A 19,874-nucleotide genomic window follows, 5' to 3' on the forward strand; every position below is an offset into this window, starting at 1 on the left:
TAAATGCAAAATGAAAACAGCCAATGCTAGAGGGGAAAAAAGAAAAGGTGAAAGAACAGCAGATTTGGTTATTAGAAGCTATAAAGCAAAATCCTTTATGTTTTTTTCCTATAACATTTTAGGTCTTTCTAAATTTGCCTAAGCCGACTTACTTTTCGAGGGAAGATTTTTTTATTGTCCAATGTTTTGGTGCCAATTTTTGTAGCACAAACTGAAGCTAAATTTGCAGCCAGTTAGCATATAATTTATTTTAAAAGCTTAAATGGGATCTTTTCCATGCAAGGTAAAGCTTTGCAAATACAAAGCCAGCAAGAACAGTGAATAGTTCTTACTCATTTTAGGTGTTGATGGAGGGGACTGGGTGTATTTCGGCTGGAGTCCTCAGTCCCAGCAGCAAATGCAACATTCTTCGACATCATTCTGGAAAGAAGGAGAGGCTGTTTGTGTAAGAGTTTGAAATGTTATCTTTTGTGGCAAGGATAACATGATTCTGTGTCAGCTCTTCCTCTATTTTCCTCTTTTGCTGAGGCACCAGTATCATCATGCTCCTGAATTAAGAATCTGTGGATAGAACACCGAATACCAAATAAGAGTTTTCTTCTGATGCTTGTTGGTCTTCATTTTAATAACTTATCACTTAGCCTTACAAAGTACTTTTTATCTGAGTGTTCAAAAAAATGACTGATTCTTTGACCCTTGAAAGAAAATGGATATTATCTCCTTTTTCTTTACAGTATTCCTAACAGCAGATTACGTATCTTTTCTATTCAGTGGTAGAGATAGAAGAGATGGTCTCCACTGGATATTAAAAACTTTGCAGCAGAGGAGAAGATGGTGTCAAATTTACTCTTTAGGGCCTAGGTCCATCGACTATAAATGTATCTTCAATACTATACTAGGGTAGCATAAGTTTTTCCAGTTGTTTCTGTCTCTGAGGTGCTGTGTGGTCTTAGCTATCTGGACACCCTTCTCTACTAGGCTTGCTTGGTTGGGTTGCAAGAAGAGGATACTTGCTATATTTATTACATTTATTTTCTATTTAAGACAGACACTGAAACAGAGAAGGGAAAAATTATTTGTCTCAGAGCAAAACGTTATTCATTATTGAATCTAGTTCCACAATAGCAAACTATTGATTTCTACCTATGCTATGTGCTTTGGTGTTTTTGTCACTTATTTTTTTTCCTTTCACATTATTATTTTTATTGTCTTTTACAATGGTCCTTAACTTCAAGATAAGTTTAAATGGATGTCAAAGAAAAGACCAATTCCAAAAAGTGTGTAAGTAGTAAAATGACTGATTCTTTGGCCCTTGAAAGGAAAAGAAACAGTCATGCTTACAAGTTTAAAAGAATTGTTCAGTTGGATGATTCTGAAAGGATGCAGCCTTGTTATTAACACTGAAAAGTTTAATTACATTTCATTATACTATACTGGCTTCTCTTAATTGCTAAAAGGGGACTATGAAAGCAAAAACAAAAATGCTTAATCTCTAGGAGCTAGATTTTCCTCGCTGCTTTGTAATGTAAATGTGCCTGTGTGTATATTAAAATTCACACACTCCATCCATCTCACTGGCTTTTAATGGAGGGGTCACCTGACTTCACCTAGAGCTGCCCCCCTCCCTTTCCCAGAGGAAACCCGAAAGTGAGAGACAGGCGCGTAGATAACACAGGTTCTTGTGCTGAGAGATGTAAATGCCCCTGACTGACCGGGAAGCGAGCGAGGTTGCTGGTGGGGGTTGGGGAAAGGGAAACGGAGGGAGAGAGCATAAGCGAGAGAGGGGAGAACGAGAGAGAGGGAGAGGGAGAGAGGGAGAGGCAGAGGGAGACAGAGAGAGAGAGAGAGAGAAGTGCTGCATGCTTCATCTTTGAGAGGAGGGAAAACAAAAGAGCTCAGCGGCAGTTTTGTGTTGCTGTGTCTGGCTTAAAGAGGAAAATTCTAGACATCCATGTTGAAAAATCAAAGCTCAGCTGAGACTACTTCTATCAAGAAAATTATTTTTATCTGCGAATGGGTTGGATCAGTACAGGTGGTTTGAGAAGACACTGACTGAGGACCATGGAAAGGTGGGAGAGGACGTGCGGCTTCTCTGCTTCCTTTGAACAGAGCTCTAGGTTAGTAAGCTGAAACTGACCCGGGTCTGGCTTAAATATCTGTATGTGCATATGTGTGTGTGTTCTATTTATAGCCTCCAAACCCTTCTGCTCCTCAACCCCTGGGGAAGGCAGTGCCATATTCCACCAGATGTGAACCTAAACTTGATTCGACTCTCACTTCATTTGCCGAATGCCTCTCGTTTGTTTGCGGAGCTTTTGTTTAATACAGCCAGTGGAGAGCCATCATGATGTCTCCTTCTGAGTCAGAATGTATGTTTCAGCCTTAGATTGTCAGGTGGCTGTTTGGAGAACAGTTAGCGTTTTGCTCCAGAAAGCTGCAAATGCATGATTAGGTTATTGTGAAATGTAAACAGCAAATATCTGCTGACTTGGCATTTCTTCTAATGTCAGAATAATTCAGAGAACCAAGTGCATTTGCCTTATCTTTATTTCCCACGTAATTGACTTCAAATATAATAAGTTTGAAATGGCACCCCATCAACAAAGACACACACCAGGTATTCTTCCAGCAGAGTGTGTTTTACCTCCTATTGGAGCTGAAGCTTAAAAAATTAATTTTATGGGGACCTGGTTTGGGGAAAAAAATACAATGTGTTACAATTAAAATAGGTTTAAAGCCTTTTTTTTTTTTACAACCAGTGGGTACAGATGTGTGTAAAACAAACACATAATTTCTCATGTTTCTTGCTGTGCCAATAGAGTGTCTTTTGTTCCAGCGTGTGTATTTTCCCGTGTTTTTACAAAGAAAGCATTGCTTGTGCTTTCCGTGATAGCAAGAGGCTTGTATGCCAATTTGCCATTGCGCCCTGGTCAAGAATCTGCTCTATTCTGAAGTAAACTGCCCAGAGGTATTAGTCAAGAACGTGGAGAAGGGTGGGGAGTAGGAAGAGATGCTTTTTTCTCTTCCTCTTTTTTTTCCCCCTTTGACTCAGAAGTGTCTAATTCACATGATGTTAAGAGGAAATGGGGGGAAGCATTTACTTCTGAATAGGATGCAATTCGGTGCCATGCAGTTGCCACAGACTATAGCAAGAAGATGCTCGGAGCTGAGGGAATCACATTTGTAATGGGGACTCTTTAAGAAAATGTTCTGTGAGGGTGACTGGCTGGGTCCCTTTGGACCAAATTAAGATGCGCTCTGGCAGTGCACTAGCAGCTGTGAGCTGACATTTTCTTGTGAACCTAGTGAAAAATGGCTCCATATCTCTTGTCTCGTCCTGAGGAGATGGTCTTTGAGTAGTCGAGCCTTTCCTCAGCATTGTGATTTGCTCTGATCTCTGTTTTCTGATGGGGACGGACTGACTTGTGGTTCCTTTCAGTTCGCCTGCCTTTTTAAATCTCGGCTTGAATGGGGAGTGGGTGGTGACGGTTTTACTTCGGTACAAACTACCCAGAGCAAAGCTTGCAGAAGATATCTTTCTGGCAATCATAGGTTTCCATTTTTAAAAGGGTAGATTACATATATTTTTGAATGTGATCTAAAGCACTTTGTTGTTAAGTGGGCTCATAAACAATTTCTTTAAGGAAAGACCCATGCATGTGTGGCAGCTTCGTTTGGACTTTGGGGAGGGCTGACCGGTTAAAAAAAAAAAACAAAAAACAGAGATATTTGCCTGTATCATCCATCTCTGAAAGTAAAAGCTGTGTTTTTGTATCTTATCATGTTTTCCCTTTTTAGAACTGTGATCCATTGTGCAAGGAAAAAGATATGTCCCCGCGCTAGAATGCAGGGAGGGAATGTACTACTGTCCTGTACTACACATGTGCTTATTAAAGAATTCCTGTACTGAGCAGGGAGTGGAGGTGCTACAGCAGCCACACTGTTCCTTTCTTTAGGCTTTGGTTTGTGAAAGCTCCAGCCAGCAGAGGCAGGATGCGCTTTAGCAGAGAGCTATGTGTTTGAGGGACTGATTAGGAGCATGTGTTGTTTGGGGGTGTGCGAAATCGGTTCTTTATTGTATAGCATTTTAGGATGATTGTGTGAGTACAGAGAGGGTTTATATCTTAGGCAAGAGGTACAGTGTTGAGGCACTATCCACTAGAGAGGGGGAGCGTGAGGATGCAAAATAGTGCAATAGTATGTGCATTGTGCAGAAAAAATAATAATTCTTTAAATTTTATGCAAGTTCCCGAATTATAGAAATTTGGAAACACTTCAAATCCCTCCTGCAAAATGACATGGAGTCATCTCCACACTAGGACAAGTAAACTTGAGTACAATACTTTTAACAACATGGAAACAGTTTCGTTAAGTGTTTTAAGCGTAATAATATTTGCTCCACTGAAGGGTAACCCTCCAAAGGTTTTCGTCATGAGCACCTTCCCATAGGCTGAGAATTAGAGCACAGATTTTCTTGGTGTCTGTTTAGAAAAATTTTGATAAAGAGCTTACAGAGGCAATAAGATTTGCCTCTTTAGTAGAACAATGGAAATGGAACTTTAATACAGCATGTAGATCCGATTGCTGCTTTTATACACGTAGACAATCTGACTATGGTACATGGTGTGCTTTGGGGAAATCGATGCAATTATAGTAGAACAGCAAACAAAACAATAGGTGAAGTGATATAATGAAAACATGGATCTCAAAGTTCCTAAGAGGATTACCAGGTCACCCTTAAATATTGTTAATGACTACAGGTGAGGTGGTTTTACCCAGAGAAATTTCAGATGTTCAGAATTAGAGGACCATGTTTGTGAAGCTAAGAGCAGAGTTTGCTGGCTCTTGGAGAAGCTGGATGGCATTCATATTTAAACCAGGTAATGTGTACATATAAAAAAATCACAATCTTAGAAACTTCCCACCAATGGAATTTTGTTTTAAAAGTTGCAAAATAACTAAAATGTAGAAAATAGTTCACACCTCAGAAACCATCAAGGGAGAAATGAGAACATCCAGAAATAACAAAATTTTTGCAGTGAGAGTTATGTGCTACCTGAACAACATTTAAGATGCCGATGAGTTCTTAATGAGAGCTAAAAAAGAAAAATTCACATTTTGAAATAAATGTCTGTATTCCTGTATTCCTATAGCTTTGAGCTTGGAAAACAGAACATTTCCCAAGAATACATTAGTTATTTGTAAGATGCCTGTGGCATGTAAGGAAAACTTGATAAAACAATTAAGTTTCAGGCAAACATATTTTACTCTAACTGAATTCTTCTTGAAACATTTTTAATCACAAAGCTACTAACTTTCTGAGAATATCTTAAGTAGTAATGGCCTGCTTTCTCACATCCATTTACTCTATCACTTTAGAACCCTACTTACTACCTTAAACTCTCTTTTCTATTTTTAAAAGCCTTATTAGGTGACAACATGACATTAAATAAGCAGATATGATAAAAGACTGAGCTTAAAACACTTTCATTTTATGTTCAATTTCAGGAACATTTTTCTTCTACTGTGTCTGCAATCAGCTTTTGCTCTTAGTCACACAGCTTGTGGCACTGTTCCTAAGATCTCAGCTGCTTACTCTGAAGATAACAGATTTTTAATTGTAAAAAAAAAAAAAAAAAAAAAAAAAGTGTGTTGCCCTTTTGACTGCATTAGGTGTACCTTAAAGGTTAGAACTTTGTTATAGGCTGAGTGCAGTGGCTCACGCCTGTAATCCCGGCACTTTGGAAGGCCGAGGTAGGTGGATCACGAGGTCAGGAGTTCGAAACCAGCCTGGCCAACATGGTGAAAGCCGTCTCTATTGAAAATACAAAACAATTAGCCAGGTGTGGTGGCGGGCACCTGTAATCCCAGCTACTCGGGAGGCTGAGGCAGGAGAATTGCTTGAACCTGGGAGGCAGAGGTAGCAGTGAGCTGAGATCCGTGCCATTGCACTCCAGCCTGGGCAAGGAGAGCAAGACTCCGTCTCAAAAAAAAAAAAAAAAACAAAACAAAACAAAAAAAAACTTTGTTATAATGTGAATTCTCAACGTAAGCATTTCACAGATATCAGAGGTTAAAGTAAACATGCACTGTACATTTCAAGCATGTCAAGACGTATAAAATATACAAAGTCAACAGTAGGACGGTTAGTTTTTTTCCCTAGTTCTCATCACAAGGATGGCTTTCTGTCACATAAGCCTGCTTTCCAGAAGCAGTGCATTATTCTGTTTTCTCCTACAGATTCTTTACTCGTTCTCCCTAGGCACACTAAGAATACATCAAATTCAATAAGTGTGATGATATAAAAAGTGTCCTTAATTGGTGTTTGAAAATTTAGGTGATATTCACCATGTGGAGGAACACAGAATAGTTGTTTTTCTCTTTAAATCAGTAAAGTAAGTCAAACTTCAGAGTGTTTAAGGAAACTAACAATACTGTTTACTGTCAAGTAAGAGGCTCTTTGCCAGCCAGTTAGCCAATGGAGGAGAAGACACAAACTTAACTGATGATTCCAGCTGAAGCATTATAGCTCAGGAAGTTCCCGTATTAATAGGACCTCAGCTAAAATTCCAGAGCCAGTTACTCAACTTGTTCACCTTTTTGCCATCTGGGGCTGGGGGAGGAAATAATATATTAAATAAGAGATCACTTTTGCTATAAGACAATCTCTCTAATAGACCAGTCCTGCAAGCAGTTCAGGCATCTTTAAGATCCTCTCAGTCTGAAGTTTCTATCTTTCTCCACGAAGCAACAAATCCCAGGTGACTTTGGAAGCCACTCAAAGATTTGTTCTAAAACTTTGGATTGATTTTGCCAAGCACTGCCCACAAAAGCACAAACCCGGCTGAATAAGAAAGGCACAGGGATGAGGGCTTTCTCTGGTCTGTAGCAGAGAACCGAACCCTCTGGGTTATTTCACTCAAAGGGCCACAAAAGCTCAAATGCCAAGCTAAGGAACTGCTGGCCACGTGTGGGAGGATTCTTCGTCTTGGATTCATACAGGTCTTTACGAACAGCCTTTTAGAGCTTAGAATGCATCATATTTCCTTCCCTCTCAGGGCCTTAGCACATGCTGGTGCCTCTGCCAGAACACGTTTCCACCCACTTTGCTTGCTCAGCCATTAAATTGGCTCTCGCTATAAAATGTGCTCTAGGCTCATCATGCTTTTTCTTCATTACACTTATCAGGGGTTTGGGGTTTTTTTTCAATATTTAGTTTCATGTTAGTGTTATTACTCGATTAACGTCTTTGTCTGCCAGGAGGCAGGACCTTCTAAAGTGAAGGTCCAAATTCATTTTGCTCACAACCATATCTATCTGTAGGACCTCAAATCACGTCAACTCAGATACAAGATGTGCACTAGGGCCAGGCGTTATGGCTCACACCCATAATCCCAGCACTTTGGGAGGCCAAGGCGGGCAGATCACGAGGTCAGGAGTTCGAGACCAGCCTGGCCAACATGCAGAAACCCCGTCTCTACTAAAAGTACAAAAATTAGCTGGGCGTGGTAGTGGAAACCTGTAATCCCAGATACTCAGGAGGCTGAGGCAGGAGAATTGCTTGAACCTGGAAGGTGGAGGTGGCAGTGAGCCAAGATCACGCCAATGTACTCCAGCCTCGTTGACAAGAGCGAGACTCTGTCTCAAAAAAAAAAAAAAGATGTGCACTAAACATTTGTTAAATGACCGAATGAATAAATGAATACTAAGGCACCAATATAGTGGGAAAAGATACTGTAACTAGCTTGGCTCAACAAAGAGCAATTCTCTTCACTGGGTTGAATAGTTTGGAAACCTGATAGGTGGATACACTAGGACAGTCCCAGGATCTCCCTTCTGTCAGGATTTTCCACGGAAGAAATCACACTTGAGTGCTGGCTATTATGATATTTCAAAAAAGAACTTTACTGTCCATATCAACAAGTATTTAGAATCAGGCTGGCAAAATCATAGTCTGTCTTTCCCTCTCCGTTCCTCCTAAGGTACCTCTTTTCCTGAATCTCCCACTCTGATCATCCTTTAGTTCTTTGCATCCAGGCCCTTCTAGGTCTCATCTGAAGATGGCTGTGCTTTGCTAACTAAGCTGGTAATGAGTTGTGAGGCCTGAAAACCCATCTAAGGTGTGAGCTTTATTTGCATTTTGAGCAAAATTATCATGTAGTGGTTAGCACTCTGCTTATTAATATGGAGGCTGTGAGGCATAACATAGCACGAAGCTTGCCTGTAGGAAGCTATTTTCAGTTGTGGAGCTAAGACTTATAAAAAACAATTGGCAACTACTCTAAGAGTCTATAATCAAGAACTGTATTTGGCTGTACAGATTTTAATAAAACTAGAGCACAAAGGAAAGGATTTGTAAAGAGGTGGGATCTCAAGCAAACTATGACCAATAAGTGGCATCTGAATTGTCAGAGAGGAAGAAGAACTGTTTAACATTTGGGGTGGGGGAAAAAACGTTAAATGGTCAATGGGACTTAGCACAAGCTGTGTTAAGATACTACTCACATTTCCTTTCCTAAGTATAAAAGGCAAAAATACCTTTTATTCACAAATTCATCGAGATTTTATTCATTTAAATCATAACCTTGAGACCCTAGAAGTTAGGACAGTTAGCAATTATATTCCTGGACACTGGAATTCACTTGCCATTATATCTTGAAGTACTTAGTCTATCTCAGCATTTAAAACTAATCTCAAAGAAGTTTTCTGTCAGAGGTGCTTTTAAAGATTCTTTTAGCAATATTGATCACTTTAATTGACGTTTATTGAAAGTGCCCAGTATAGCTCTCTTGTGGCTCATGTTCTATAAATATATCATCATCTTATTGATAGACAGTAGAATTCCCATTTCATTACAGTCAGCCTAACACTTTTTAGAAACCTTAAGTTCACACCAGAGCATGAGGAGGAAGAAACATTCTTTCCCTCTGGTCTTCCAGTTGTCCTTAAACCACAGCACTATGTAAGGATCATTTTAAAGTATGTCCTTGGTAGTACTAAACCTCCAGTTTCAGCCCTGTGTCTGGCTTGAAGGTTCTCTGTTGAAAACCCTGAAAAGAATAAACAAAACTCAGAAGCTGGAAAATACCAAGCTGCATACATGTAAGGAAACAATGAGAGAATTGAAATTAATTGATTTTGTAAGTAGGGCAGGTAACCTATAACTAGCTTTCTAGATAAATTATTGATACAATTTCCATTTAAGTAGTTGGGTTCTAGGTTAGGTGCAAGAACTGTTAAAGCCTTTGAAAAGTTATTAGTCTTATTTTTTGTGCTTTCCTTGTTTAGATGGAGATAATTGGACTCTTTAGGGTAATTCAGCGTATGTCTGTCTAAAGAGTGGGGTTTTGCTTAGGACTTCTTGCCAGCTATGTTACTATAATCATGCTTTGGGAGGAAGATTTTGCACACAGTCCTTTAGGTGTTCTCACTGTCATAAAAGAAAAGCCAGAGTATATAAATCATCCCTTGGAAATATCATAGACAACCCCTTCCACACACCTGTGTGAATTACTCTTTCAGTATGTGCTAAGGTAAAGAAATACTTCAGAAAATATTTCTACCCCTATTTTATTTCAAATGTGAAAAGAAGCTGGGATTGGCTAGTAGTATATGAAAATCTGTTCTGTGTGGATCCCCAGGTTACAATAACTCAGTCTCATTGTGCATGCAAGCCTTTGTATGGTGCTGCAGATGGTAACTTTTATTTCCTAATATATAGTTGCTACTCTGGGAATCATAAGTCTTTCTTTTATGATTGGTGCATTAGAGTTTAGGAAAAGTATTTGCTAGTTCCATTTATCTAAATCAGGAGCAAATAAATTGGTATTAAACTATTACTATATCTATTAGTAGTACATATCCCCCGAACCTGAAAGAACACATTTAACCATGACCAGTGACTGGCAGGCCTTTGATAAAGTTATCAATTTTTCATTTCTCATGTTTCTCTCTCCCCAAGCTATAGAATGCTCTATGTCTGAGATTGCCTGAATTAAGTTCTATTGAAGAAGGCTGGAAGTTTTTTCTTACTTGTCTCAACAACCATTCTAGCCAGTGTACCAAACCAAACTGTGTTCTTTTATGCCCATGGGTATTTACACATTTTTTTCACTGTCTGGAATGTTTTCTTCTAAGAGAATGCTAGTTATAGACACAGGTGTTCTGTATCTTTGAAGGTCACTGCCTGGATAGTAATCCTAGGAAAAATGTGTGGTTCTCCAAAACTGTTCACACATATTCATACCACGTAATTTATTATTCTTTTCCATTTACAATTCTGTTTCTCTCACTAGCTATACTTTCCCAAAACGGAGTCATTTTCTTGATTATCTTCCTATATCCATTACCTAATAGAGGTTGTAGGACATAGTTCATGTATATTTTAGTTATGATTTGAGATGATCCTCTTCTTGTTCACATAGTGAAAGGAAGAATGTAATGTAAGTTTTTGAAATTAAATGATTCAAAATTTCTATTTAGTTGTTTTTGGTTTTTTTTCTTTTCTTTGTTTTTTGTTTGTTTTGTTTTGTTTTGGTGGAGTCTCACTCTGTTGCCCAGGCTGGAGTGTAGTGGTGCAATCTCAGCTCACTGCAACCTCCACCTCCCAGGTTCAAGCAATTCTCTTGCCTCAGCCTCCTGAGTAACTGAGATTACAGGTGTGCACCAGCACGCCTGGCTAATTTTGTATTTTTAGTAGGGATGGGGTTTTACCATGTTAGCCAGGATGGTCTTGAACTCCTGACCCCAGGTGATCTGCCTGCCTCATCCTCCCAAAGTGCTGGGATTACAGGTGACAGCCACCATGCCTGGCCAAAAATCTCTACTTGTTTTAATCCATGTTCTTGGCAGTCTCCATTTTACTGAAGCTGAAAACAAATGTTAATTATACTAGAAATCAGAAATATTTTTCTCTAAGAGACTCAAGTATCAAATGTGAGCAATGAAAGAAAATTGGGCTAAATAATTTGATACAGGAAAAATTAATTCTGGATAGAGTCCATGCATCATGTCAGTATTTTTTGCCCAAATTCATGTGGAGAGCTCCTCCTTGGTGCTCCTTCATACTCCAGCCACTATTGCAATGAGGAGGTGAGGAGAGATGTCTTATCTTTGCCTGGAGCTTCACTGTTCTGTGCATGTGGCCTATAGACCAGCATCAGCATTGCCTAAGAGGTTGTTACAAGCAGAATTTTGGGCCTCAAACTACCTTACAGAATCCAAATCTAGGTCAGGCGTGGTGGCTCACACCTGTAATCCCAGCTCTTTGGGAGGCCAAGGTAAGTGGATCATCTAAGGTCAGGAGTTCGAGACCAGCATGGCTAACATGGTGAAACTCCGTCTCTACTAAAAATTAGCCAGGCATGATGATGGGCTTCTGTAATCTCAGCTACTCAGGAGGCTGAGGTAGGAGAATTGTTTGAACCCGGGAGGCTAAGGTTGCAGTGAGCTGAAATCAGACCACAGCACTCCAGCCTGGGGGACAGAGCAAGACTCTCTCTCAAAAAAAAAAAAAAAAAAAAAAAAAAAAATCAGAATCTACATATTTTAACAAGAACCCCAGATGGTTCTTCATTGATGTTTGGGAAATACTATTACAGAGAAACTTTTTATGAAGTTATGGTCAATTTTGTAGACTTCAGCCTGGCTAATAACTCAGAGACAAATTACGACTATGGAAGGTTATTTCTTTTGTCAAGCTATGGAATGGAATCATTTCTCTCTTCAAGTCACCCATGCCTTGCATGTCCTGGGAAAGAGAGGGAAATGAAGCTTGCTACAAGTTAATATCTTACCTCTTCCCAGACCAACTTCTGTTATATACACTGGCTACTAATGAAGTGTAACAGGATAGACCGGAATTGAGTCTGGCCTCAGGCCCACATTAACCATATAAGTTGGACAGCTTCCTTAGGTTTTTCCATCTCATTTTCCTCTTCTGTAAGATGAAAATTATAATAATTCTTGGTAAGAATGTTTTGACATTAGAGGTGGGGATGAGAAATTATCTCCTATAGCTTGGCACATTGTAGGCATTCAACAAATAAACAGATACTGTGGCTACCCAAGTTCCAGTGGCTCCTTGGTGAGAGTAGAGAGGTAATCTCGTTTTTCCAATATCATCTTTTAGATATTTGCCTCAGGTAACTCTTGGAAGTAGACACTGAGGATTTCAATTTGTTTGACTTCCTCCCAGCTGAGTTCAAGAGGACAAGCTAATGAACACCTTATGTTTCTTGCACACACACTTACATATTGGGATAAAATATTCCTGGGGATATGCAAAGCAAAATTGGAAATTTGTGTCCCGCATAATCTTTCTTCTTCTAATAAAACAAATTTTAGGCCACTTCTCAATAAGATTGTCAAGGAAGGTTAATGTCAGAATTTGCTAGGAAAGGGGGTTACTTCGTTAGCTAAGATAGAGAAGGAACCCCATCTCTACTAAAAATACAAAAATTAGCCAGGTACAATGGTGCGAATCTGTAACCCCAGCTACTCGGGAGGCTGAGGCAGGAGAATTACTTGAACCCAGGAGGTGGAGCTTCAAGTGAGCTGAGATCGCACCCATTGCACTCCAGCCTGGGCAACAAGAGCAAAACTTCATCTCAAAAAAAAAAAAAAAAGAGAATTAAAGTCCAGTTGTAGTACTCTAAGAATTGTCATTACCTGGTGGTTCTTTTTTTTATCAGGGTGGAAATTTTAATATTGGAACTTTTACACCATTGTTACACTCCAGCTGACAATGTAGCCTTAAAAATATTATATAATGAAAAAAAATACAGGTTATAAAAGGCAAGTGCTCTCAAAGAAATTGTTGAAAGCAATCTCCTTTATTTTCTTTCCTTTTTTTTTTGAGACGGAGTCTCGCTCTGTTGCCCAGGCTGGAGTGCAGTGGCATGATCTTGGCTCACTGCAACCTCCACCACCTAGGTTCAAGCGATTCTTCTGCCTCAGCCTCCCGAGTAGCTGGGATTACAGGCATGCGCCACCACGCCTGGCTAATTTTTGTATTTTTAGTAGAGATAGGGTTTCACCATATTGGCCAGGCTGGTCTCGAGGTCCTGACCTCATGATCCGCCCGCCTTGGCCTCCCAAAGTGCTGGGATTACAGGCATGAGCCACCGTCCCCAGCCTCCTTTATTTTCTTAAAGAACTAACTTGAAAATAAAATTGAGAAATCTGCCTTAGAAAATAGGGAAAATTTGTGATTAAAAAATCACATAAAACTTACACATTAAGATACTCAACTATTAATCTACATGTTATTTCATTATAGCAATGTGAAAGAAAATAATAGGTATTTTTTCTAATAATTTTTGCTCACAACTTTATATTAGCATCATTCTTTAATACAACTAATGATTTTAACAACATGACATTCAAATTCTTACACTGAAATGAACATTGCCACATTAAATTTGCCATTTTAACATTCACAACTAGAGAGAAAATAAGAGCTTCTAATTAACTTTTAAAAATGCTCCTTTTGGTTACACAAATTTTAAAGATTTAATACAAGGCATATCCCAACCGTGCTGTGAAAAAAAATTATCTATTTGTGATTTCATTACTTTTAGCTAGTTTTCTTGGGTTTAAATGAGGACTATATAAGCATCTTAGTGCCATGTGTCTTAATCTAGAAACAAATTTATAATTTAAAAATCAATTCATTTATATTTCTATACAAATAATTTTAGGTAGGCCAGATGTTCAAATCTGAAGTTCTAGTGTAATATTAAAATAATTATAGTTTATTATTTCTGACTCTGGTTGACTTGATTACTTAATATAGAGACTCTATTTTGTTATTTTATTGACATTAATCGCTTTCAAAATGTATTTCTGACAGTGATTTTCCCAAAAATATGTTTATATAGGTAGAGTTGTATTTGCATTCCACGAAGTCATCACTTCGTGGATGAGTGCCTTAAGCAAAGATTCAATATCTACTGTGTGCCAGATTTTGGTTAGACGCTGAAGATAAAGATATATTTAGGCCCATAAGAAGCTCATAATTTAGTGTGGGAGATAGACGTGTAAACAAATGATTTGAATCTGACAGATTAACTACCAGAGTAATGCGAATATATGGGAAAGAATAAATCACTCTACCTGGGTGTAACTTAAGGTGTGGAGGAATCTACAAAAGATCTTGAAGAATGAATATTACTCTTTCAATTGTAGCAGAGAATAGGATACTTCAAGCAGAAGAATTTGTATTGTCTGAGATGCATAAGGAGCATTGTTTGCCCCAAAAAATGGTGGCCCAGTCAACACAGATATGAGGCAATGTGTAGGGCAAAAAGAATGAGGCCCTTTTGTGATGGAGAGGCTTCATGTGGCAAGCTCTATGGTCATGAAGCTGCTTGTTTCTTTTCACACAGATGTGCATGTGATATGTACCTAGTTTACAATATGGAAAGAAGTTTGATACATATATCATTTTTCTCAAGCACATCTAAACACATGCAAACACATTGAAGTGTGGAGACTAATCAAAGAGAAGTCTAGAAAAATAGAAATCAGAATAATCCTAAGTGCACTCAATTCTGTGAATATGAGGCTTTGAAGTTTGTTTTTTAAATGGAAACTACACATTCTATTTCTAGCATACTTCATTCCTTCTACAAGTAGTACATATTGAATGCCTGCTATAGTTTAGGCACTGTTCCAGGTGCTTGGGGTATATAATAAAACATAAGAAAAAACCCTGTCCTTTATGATGGAGACCAATAGGATACAAGATAACTCAGTAAAAATATATACATATTTATATAATATGTATAATGTTAGGTGGTGATCACTACTAAGAGGAAAATAAAATAAGTAGGAAAAAGGACCGTTAAATGTCCCAAATCAGAGGAAGGGGGAAAGAGATTTTTAGAAGGGAGGCCAGAGCAGGCAATACTAAGATGATTAAGTCAAGTCTTAAGTGAGAGAGCTATCTGTGGGGTGGAAAGGTACAGAAACCTTTGATTAGAATATGCTATGTTTGTCATGCTTATGTCATCCAAGAGGACTGGTCAAGTAGGCAGCTGGCTATATCGTTCTGGAATTCAGGAGTAAACTCTATGGTAAAATGCATGTTTGGGAGTCAACTGCTTATTATAGTGTTTATAAGCCCTGAGATGAATGGCATCATCTAAGGACTGAGTGTGGAGAGAAAATAACACTTTCTGTACTAAACTCCAGGGTGTATTTAATAGTTCAGGAGATAAGAAGGAATATGCAAAAGAGACCAAGAAGTCACACCAGAATGAGAGGAGGAAGATGAGAGACGGTGGTGTCCCCAAAGCCAATGAAGAAGTGTTTCAAAGAGAGAATGATCAACTGTATCAAATGCAGCTGTTAAGTCACAAAGATGAAGACTCACTAATGTCCACTGGCTTTAGTGACATTGAGAGTTCAAGATAATAAAAAGGAAATGGAGACAGAGAGTTCAGATAATTCTTTAAAGTTTTTGTTTTGCTTTATTTTTTGTTTTTTACCATAAAAAGAAGAAATATTTGGTTTTTACCATATTTGGTAAATATTTGGTTTTTACCATAAAAAGAAGAAATAAGACAGGAGCCAGAGAGGAAAGAGGGCCAAGAGGTGGAATTTTTTCAAGCTAAATGGAAAATTTTAGCATGCTTGTGTGTTAAAGAGAATGATTTAAGAGAGAAGAGGAAATTGATGATTAAGGAGAGAGAGAGAGGAGAGAGAGAGAGAGAGAGAGAGAGAGAAGGAGGGAGGGAGGAGGGGAGATTTCAATGTCTTTAAGTAGGTCTTAGAGCATAAGATCCAGAGCACAAATAGAGAGGCTGTCCTCTTCCAGGAATGTGGTCTATTCATTCATATTAACAGGAACAAGGTTGTACTTACGGGCAAACAAGGAGATAGGTGGAGAGATTTGGTGGTGGGAACTTCCAAATGTTCTCTTCTGATTGCAGCAATTTCTCTGTGAAGAAGGAAGCAAGATTATGGTGGGAGATGTATTAGAGACTTTAAGGAGAAATAGGAAGTTCTCAAGTCTAGGAAAGCGGGAGAGGGAGTGGTCTACAGAATAATTGGCAGGTAGCGTTAAGGGCCCACTTGAAATCAGTGGTCATTTTTCTCTAGCCACTTTGAGCAATGTTGGTATTATAAGATGACAAAGCTGGATTTAATCAAGGTTGTGTGAATGATGAAGCAAGAGGAGCAAGAAAATAAAGGTGAATACATTAAAGTGACTGCATTGATAAATGGGAGAATTCAAGCTGGGTGGGTAAGAAATGAGGTGAGAAGAGTGTGATGAGAGATCAGCAGATTGAAGATCTCAGCAGGATTGAAGGGCTGAGTTAGGATTGTAGAGGACAGGAATCCCATGGTTGTCTGTTAGAAAGTATTTGATGTCAGATTCTTCCACAATACTCTTAGGTACCATGATGTCGCATCAAAGTGTCTTATTTTAAAAAGTACCCTCATTTTGTGCAAACATAGCTGCCAAATGCGTGTATTGTTGCCCATTCCCACTAATTGGTTCATTCTCTGAAAAATTGGCAAAGTGGCAAATGCTGGTGTTGCAGCTGCTCCTATAGTCCCAATTGCCTCCAGAGAGAAAAAATAATAACTAAATATATTATATTAATAAATGACAGAATAAACAGTTATTTACAGTGTGTTGTTATTAATCTATATCATTAATATTACCAGACTGATGCTTGAGTTTACTTTTGCAATGATAGAACCACTTCAGTCTTTGCAATAATTACAGTGGGGAATAATTTATGCTTATGCGAATGGATCCCAGACTTGGATCCCCACTTGGCTGGCTAGAGCTCTGATCTCCTGCCTGACTCATGCCAGCTCTCTCCTTCAGGGGTAGTTGAGCTCTGCTTCTCACATCCTCCATTATCTGGTGAGCACCACCTGATATATCTTGTTCGAGAAATGTGAATTGTGCCTGACACTGAGTGTAAGTGACCTCGGAGTTACATTCTTCCTATAGTATCCCGGAGCACTCCCACATGGATTCTGTTTGTTTCTGACACTCTTAATTATGATGCAGACTAATAATGGTGTTTGGGGTAATAAAAAGGAAATATTTATTTAATAAAAAGCTACAACCCTGTTGCACCCACAGTGCAAAAGTTTTGGCAATAGGAGGAAACAACACAATTTTAACAGTGTTTGAATTTTTGCTAATGGCAAATTTGTTTATTGAGCTGGGGTGTTCTATAGGGGAACACACTTATTTGGGTGATCAAAAGCAGCTATACTTCAAAATTTTACATCAAACTATATGCCTTTGGCATATGAACTTACATTTTTGGCAGAATCAGGGTTACAAGTTCCACCAACCATACCACCAACTGGTGCCTGAAATTATTTTGTCAAATCACCGGTTGAATTTCTTCATGCTGTTTGTGGATCAGACTTTCAGAGGTATTCGTCTGCTGTGTAGATACACAAGCCTTTTTCCTTGAAGACACACATGGCCCCAAAATCATGATTTTTGTTTTCACATATTCTGAGTGCTTTTATTACATTAAACGAAACACGTATTAAAGCCCATAGACTCTTTGAAACATGCTTTAAAGTGAAATCAAACATCTTTTCATAGAATTCAACTTTCCCATTGCAAATATAACAGACATTAAACCACTGCGTTATGTGAATGAATATTCAAAATACTCGAGTACATATGTTTCCAAAAACAAGTGAAACCAAATGATTTTCCTAAGCTGCCATAGTTACCACTGAGGCCAAACTAGAATCCAAGACCCCTAATTTCTGCCTAGTGTTTTTTTCCCCCATACACACTTAAAGAAAGTTATTCTTGAGCTCAGGATCATTTAGTGTCTCTCCTGTTCTGATAAATTCTTATCCTTTCAGAAAAGCGTATTTTTAAACTACCCATCTTCAAACGCTCTGCTAACTTAAGTAATAATATGTCGAACATAGTGTAAATGATATTACCTTGGCCTGCAAAGGTTGAATTTCAGTGCACATGAAAGCAAATTCTGAGCCTTATAATACGTTTTTCATAATAGAGACCATCAAGGTGAAAAAAGGCATGCTAAAGCAATAAGGGACATTAAAGCAAATAACTTGGTAACTAAAATATAAAAGGACTTCCTCAGGAAGCAGACCTGAAATATCAGGATATCTGCCTTCATTCTCTGGTGTCTTTTAATTTGTTTTAAAATTAAGATGCAAGTGGTGAAGGAAGCTGACTTAGTCAACAGAAGCGGTTAGTTTGAAAGCTGTTTTGATCCATTTTAGTGAATCGTTTAGAATTTATACTTAAACATAAAATCTAATTTTCCAATTAATTTCACAAAAGAGATGCTCTTTATATTGATTGCCCAAGTGTGCTCCCTATTTGTGTCCAGAATATCTAATTGGCTGATGCTAACAAGCAGTGTCCTTAAAACTAATACTTGCTGCTCAACTTGATACAGTTTTAGAGCCTCTAAAGATTTTGACATGTACAAGCTATACTCTGCAAAATCATTTTAACTTAATGTGGAAATGTCAGTGAGTCCATATTTATCATAATGGACATTTAAAGCATAATTTATTTGGGCTTATTATCAGTAACTGTTTCATTACTAACTTTCAGTATTTATTTATTTATTTATTTATTTGAGACAGGGTCTGGCTCTGTCACCCAGGCTGGATTGTAGTGGCACGATCATAGCTCACTGCAGTGTCGATCTCCTAGGTGCAACTGATCCTCCCACCTCAGCCTCCCTAGTAGCTGGGAACACAAGCATGAACCACCATGTCCAGCTAATTTTTTTGTATTTTTTTTGTAGATAACGGGGCTTTGCTATTTTGCCCAGGCTGGTCCCGAACTCTTGGGCTCAAGCGATCCACCTGCCTCAGCCTCCCAAAGTGCTGGGATTACAGGCCAGTTTTAATATTTTTATATATATGTACCATTTCTTGTACTCACTTCTTCCTACATATGCAAGTTTCCATCAGATATCAGTTTTCTCTGGCTGAAGAAATTCCTTTAACATATTTTGAAGTGTGGGTCTGTCTACCACAAGTGATGATTTTTACTTAGTCTTTATTTCATCTTCGGTCTTGAAGGATACTTTTACTAGGTATAAAATTCTCAGTGTAGTTTTCTCTTTCACCAGACTTTTCTGGCTTCCATTGTTTCTGAGGAGAATTCGGCCATCATTCGTACCATACTTCCCTGTGTATCATGTGTCTTTTTCTCTGACTGTGTTCAAGTTTTCTCTTATTTTTCATTTTCAATAATTTGAGATTGAATTGGCTGTGATTTGATTTTTTTTTTTTTCAGCTAGTTAAGTGAAGCAGTGGGAGTGAAGAAAGAACAAAGAAATCTGTAACTGCTTGTAATCAGTTAGTTTGATTTGAATTTTTAGAAACTCTTCCTGCAGTTTCCTGACATACTGGAACCTGTAAATGTATGCCTCTTAACAAATTTGGGAAATTTTTGGCTATTATATATTTAAATATATTTTTCTGCTGCCGCCTTTCTCTCTTCCCCTCCTATGAATCCAGTGATCCATGTGTTCTATCTTTAATATTGTCTCACAGGTCACAGAGGTGCTGTTTATTTCTTTGATTTTTTTTTACAACTTCAAATTGGATAGTTTTTATTAATCTTCAGATTTACTGATTGTCTGGTCTATTATCCGCTACAAAGCCCAGCTAGTAAATTTTTTTTTCAAATACTAAATTTTTTCTCTTAGAATTTCCGTTATATTTTCGTTTGTATTTCTCTGCAGAGATTTCCTGTCTGTTTTTTGATTACTATTTTCCTTTATGTCCTTGATCATAATTATAATAGCTGCCTTAAAAATAACTGTTAGCTAATTCCATCATGTTGGTCATCTTGTGGTCATTCTCATTGATTTATTTTATTCTTA

The 19,874-nt window shown here is 38.2% G+C and overlaps 1 protein-coding gene across 13 annotated transcripts in view; it reads left to right on the forward strand.

Moving 5' to 3' along the window:
- Nucleotides 1-19,874, forward strand: part of MAGI2 (membrane associated guanylate kinase, WW and PDZ domain containing 2) — a 1,476,658-nt gene that overhangs the window by 699,530 nt on the left and 757,254 nt on the right. Inside the window, exon 1 of one of the 13 annotated variants that reach the window (XM_030825463.1) lies at nucleotides 1,190-2,117. The exons of the other annotated variants lie outside the window; for them this stretch is intronic. The gene's annotated coding sequence lies outside the window, so the exon portion shown is untranslated. Of the gene's footprint in view, nucleotides 1-1,189; nucleotides 2,118-19,874 lie in introns of those variants that run through there. 13 annotated transcript variants of the gene reach the window in all.

The sequence above is a fragment of the Nomascus leucogenys genome, chromosome 13 (genome assembly GCF_006542625.1).
Source record: "Nomascus leucogenys isolate Asia chromosome 13, Asia_NLE_v1, whole genome shotgun sequence".
NCBI lineage: Eukaryota > Metazoa > Chordata > Mammalia > Primates > Hylobatidae > Nomascus > Nomascus leucogenys.